Source organism: Mchenga conophoros, linkage group LG17, assembly GCF_057382185.1.
Source record: "Mchenga conophoros isolate Kocher_MC1m ecotype Shallow Benthic linkage group LG17, M_conophoros_male_GT1.1, whole genome shotgun sequence".
Taxonomy (NCBI): domain Eukaryota; kingdom Metazoa; phylum Chordata; class Actinopteri; order Cichliformes; family Cichlidae; genus Mchenga; species Mchenga conophoros.
Window position 1 is genome coordinate 37,930,305 of NC_140542.1, and position 5,124 is coordinate 37,935,428.

The 5,124-nt window shown below is 39.8% G+C and overlaps 1 long non-coding RNA gene across 1 annotated transcript; it reads right to left on the reverse strand.

Annotated features, from left to right (window-relative positions):
* Positions 1 to 793: 793 nt before the first annotated feature.
* On the reverse strand, positions 794 to 4,923 carry LOC146555900 (uncharacterized). The gene is made up of 3 exons (XR_014889225.1): positions 4,858 to 4,923; positions 4,633 to 4,689; positions 794 to 937 (listed from the first exon to the last, which is right to left on the reverse strand). It is a non-coding gene; the product is annotated as an uncharacterized LOC146555900 (long non-coding RNA).
* Positions 4,924 to 5,124: the final 201 nt, after the last annotated feature.

The window sequence follows — 5,124 nt, forward strand, 5'->3', positions numbered from 1 at the left end:
GTCCGTAACAAATACGCTAGGATAGGGTAGGTTTTGAAATAAGATGATCAAAAAAAGAAAAGCTGTAATTAAAAAGGAACCTATATTCAAGTATACAAAGCCAGGGTCACACATTTGATCTCGACAGCTTGTTCAGTGGCAGCCCCGGGGCAAAACCCCTCACTGAAACCCACAAGTAAGAGTTACTGAAACAAAATATCAAAAATAGTTGATCTCGCTCACCTGCTGATCAGAGCTGAAAACCCCCCCAAACAGTGTCCTTTTGCTGCTGACAGGACTGTGTTTGCGCATGTCTGCTCCGGTCATTGCTTTTGCATTTCAAAGCATAGTTGTTTGATTTAATAGCTTGGCTCTCAAATCAGTAATGGGTTGAAGGGTCACTGCGGAAAACAATGTACCGCTAATAAGTGACTCATTTTGAATAGAATAGAGGAAGCAAGCATATCTGATGGGAGATAACAGGGAGAGGGCCTGCAGGGGACACACAGTTAATGAGGACTTTTACTATAACACAAATATACAATGGATGCTCTTTATGTTTTCGTTTGATATTTTTTGAAATGTTCTGTGTTGAAACAAAAGACTCTGAATGCCCTCAAAATGATTTTGCATTTTAAGTTTTGCATTTCTAAACATTAACTGCTACACATTATCACTTGTTATAGTGTAACACCTTTACAATAGTTAACTATTAGCAGTCTAATCAGGAGTGGGGCAGTGCACCTTCACAGGGATTCTGACATCTCAACCCAGCACCCCCTCCCGGCTTTTATCCCCCAGGAACCTCCTGCTGCTTGTCTCCTGAATGCTTTCCCTCCTCCTTTCACCTCTTCTGTTTTTCCATCCTGACCTATTGTTTGCTGACTGATGAAGCACAACATTCAAACCGGCTTGAGCTCTTTGTTTCCGGAGCAGCAGGAGATACCTGGTCAACCACCTGAAAAAAGGAAGGTAGAATCTTTAGGTTTGTGGTAAGTACATTCAGTATTGTTTAGTTACTTTCCAAGAAAGAGTATGAGCTCTGACTGTCAAACACTAGACTATGTCCTGCTGAAAAAACACCCCTGAAACATCTGAAGCAAGATTTTCATTTGCAGTGACCAGAATCGACATGGAGTTAATCGTCAGAGAGACAGCTCAGGTCAAGGTGTTTGAAGACAAAGTTAAAGAGGCGAGACGACGATAGTTTGCACATATGCAGAGAAATGATAGTGAATACATGGGACCAAGGATGAAGATGAAGGCAGGAGGAGAAGAGCAAGACCTCCGAGTATGTAGTGAATGAGGACATGCACAAGGTTAGAAGTGATTTCGATTTAGACCGGACGCCCCTCTTAACCCTGAACGTTGACCTGATGAGTAGTTACATTTCTCAGGAGGTGGACGTCAGGTTATGTGGAAGGTAGGTATCTGGGTTTGAATCCACCATATGCCCCATGTCTGGGCTCTCTCCGGGTACGCTGGCTTATTCCCACAGTCCAAAGACATGCAGTTAGTTTGGTTAGGTTAATCGGTGATTCCCATAGGTGTTAATGATAGTATCAATGGTTATCTGTCTCTGTGTCGCAGCTATGCAACAGACTGGTGACCTGTCCAGGATGAACCCCACTTTTCTTATTCTATAGCAGCTGGGACAGGCTCCAGCCCGCCTGTGACCCTGAACTGGGTAAGCAGAAGAGAATGGATGCATGGATGAAAATAAAAAAAACCATTTAGTGCGAGGTTCAGTAGTTCAGTTTTCACTTTGCTTTTCTCTTGGTTTTTGGTCTCCAAGGTTTCATTGTGTGTTAGCCGTAATATCTGCACATCCTTTACAAAGAAAACAGCAAAGTCAGTATGATAAAAAGAATACCTCAATTTCAACTTTGTCAATATTCAGTTTTGTGTATCATACTGTATTGGGATATATTAGAAGTATTTGTATTTGCTAGAGCTATTTTGTAATATATTGTATTATTTAATATTATGATCACTCTTGGATTAATGAAGGATTCTGATCAGGATGGTTTCAATGATTATTTTTTTCCATTGATCTAACCAATATTCAAATTGAAAGTACTGATTTGTATGGTGCTATGTATGAATCACTACTTAACAAACTTAAGAAAACACCAACAAATAGAAAAAAGCTGCAAAAGCACACAAAACAAAACAGAAGTTGAATAAAACACAATTACAAAAAATGAATGAAAACTCACAAAACACAACCAAAGTGTTCATGGGGAGACAATAACGTGAAAATATCACATGTGGAAGTGACAAGCTAACAGTTATCGACTAATCAATGAATCCTTCCCTTTGGGAGTCGGTCTTGTTGCAATCTCTGGCATGTTTTGGTTCCTATCACTTCAGAAGCTGTTCTACAACATTATTGTGCCCCCCGAATACACCTTTGTTGTGTTTTTGTTATTTATTTTTTACATCCGTTGTGTTTTATTTAACTTCCATTGTGTGTTTTTTTCCTAGGTTACAGTGAGTTTGACCTCTCAGGACCACCATAGATCATGCAGCTTTTCAGCATTTTACATAAATGTGAAAACCTTCAGCTCAATGTATTATCGGACAAAACTCTCATCTCAGGCGTGCTGCTAAATAGACCATGTAAGGGAAAATTTGCAGTTCTTTTAGAGTTGCTTTTTGAAGTGTATTGAATGGTAATTTGACTGTGCTGTAAAATAGGAATGTGTTGGTGTGAAAAGCAGAGACAGGTAGCTACAGCTGTTCGGTGTCTCCTCTCTCCTTCATCCCCACCCAAGTGGGAGGTGTTGAGGTGAGAATGAAGCCCTCCCTCCAGCTGCAGTCCCTCTGACCCAAACAGTCAGGGCACTCCCAGCTTTTGTGGAAACAAGCTGACAGGAAAGGTAAACATCAAGGTGTGGAAAGAGCCTCTTCCTTTGGTGGTCTCATCAGTCACAGAGCCCCGCACCAGTTTAACTGCAGCTTTAAATCACGAGCGGAGGCCGTGAATTCAAACATCGGCCAGCAGAGATGAGAAATTATGATGTGAGAGCTGACGTGATGATGTGAGAGAATGGAGCTGCTTTTCGCCTGTTGTCAAGGAGATGTCTGGTGTATTGTGACCTCTAGGGGTGGAGACCATGGAGAGGACATCAATTTTAAAAACTACACTGCATGTTTCTGTGTTCTTATATATCTGTACAAAACACTCCAGTGACCGATCTGCTTTATCTTTATCTTACTGCATACTGTTTTTTATAGTTTTTTTTAATTAAAAACTTGTTTTCATGAGTTTCTTATTTTCTTTATTTTTTCCATTCTTATTTAACTTTTTATTTTTTTATGATGGCAAAGCTGTCTTTAAAGCAACGCGCCAAAAACAAACTTATAACAACAAATACAACTTGATACAACTGATTTCTGGTATCCATCCATCCATTTGCTTCTGGTTGTCCTTTTCAGGGTCGCAGGGGGCACTGGAGCCTATCCCAGCTGTCATAGGGCGAGAGGCGGGGTACACCCTGGACAGGTCACCAGTCTGTCGCAGGGCCAACACACAGACACATTCACACCTTTGGGCAATTTGAAACTGCATGTCTTTGGACGGTGGGAGGAAGCCGGAGTACCCGGAGGGAACCCACGCAAACACGGGGAGAACATGCAAACTCCACACAGAGAGACCCCGGCCTGATGGTGGAATTGAACTCAGGACCTTCTTGCTGTGCGGCAACAGTGCTAACCACCATGCTGCCATTGATGTGCAATAAAATGATAGTGGGAATTTAAACTGTTAAAATGACTTTTTGACCTAAAATCAGTCAAAAGTACATAAAACTAGGGATTCCAGTTGTCCTGTTTTATTCGGGACATCCCATATAATGAGCAAAATTGGTTCGTCCCTTATTCTACCTCAAATGTCCTGTATATTGCCATTGCCCGCAATGCCACAGATGGCACACTTACAAATACCAAATCTGATTTGGCCGCAATTGTAACAGACGAGTGCTTGTATTTGAATATTTTTTTATTTTTTTTCCTTATTTGTCGAAGGAACTGCCCATGTGATTTCTGTCATCATTTACTGCAGCTTTGTATATTGCTTTAGATGAGGTATTGATTAAACTGAAACCAACATTGTACTGCATTTTTATTATAAGAATATGAACATGCATTTATATTTACACTATGCCCAGCTGTCTGTGCATTGTGCTTCTGCCATACCAGAGTGTCCCTTATTTGGTAGTTATAAAAGTGGCAACCCTAGGTCAAACATATCTCTCATGACTGATATCAAGTCATTTTAAGCCAGACGTAAGATTCCCATCACCAAGTAGAAGCTGCAATCAATTGTTGGCAAAATGACTCTTCTGTGTAATTTATGTAACTGGGTAAAAAATCTCATTGACATTAAAAATGTGTTTTTTTTTTAAGAGAGATCTGGTCAAGAGAGCACCAGAAATTGTAAGAAATATAACATCACAGTTCTATAAGCACAGTTTAAGTTTCCAAAAAAGGAGAGGATTGATTGTAATCCGGTACAATGAGTAGAGTAAAAAACATTTTTTTATATATAACCCTTTCATAAATACTCTTTACTTCAGTGTATTTACTCATTTAAGTAAAGATATTATGCATAAAAATCAAAGAAAAAAATCAGTTTTAGTAAACGATTACCAGAACAGTGTAGTTGTCCGTAAGTTACGGTCATGGTATTTCAGCATCCAGTTAGCGCTGCCAAAGCATAAAGGGAGTACCATTAGTTCCGCCCAAAGTTTTTAAATTCAACATTTCTATTAGCTCAACAAACATCAGCAAACACACAAACTGTTTGTGTGCAGTTTGTCGTACAATGTGTTGCTAGCTAAAATTCCAGCAGCTGTAATTCCCATTTGTACTCACATTTTAGTTAGCGTGCTGTGTTCCATCAAAAGATGACACACTGACCGTGGGATTTCTTGAAAACTGAAACGTATAGTTCTGCTATCAGCGTGAACATAAATGAAGACAAAAAACTAAACTGCAGCATTGTTTAGGATTACTGTTGTTTGGCTAGCTGGTATATAATGGTCTGCTACGTGGTAGCTAGCTATGGCTAGGATAATATGAACACATTAGCATAGTGAAGCTGGACAATGAAGGCTACCCTTTTCCATTTTTTTTTTTTAC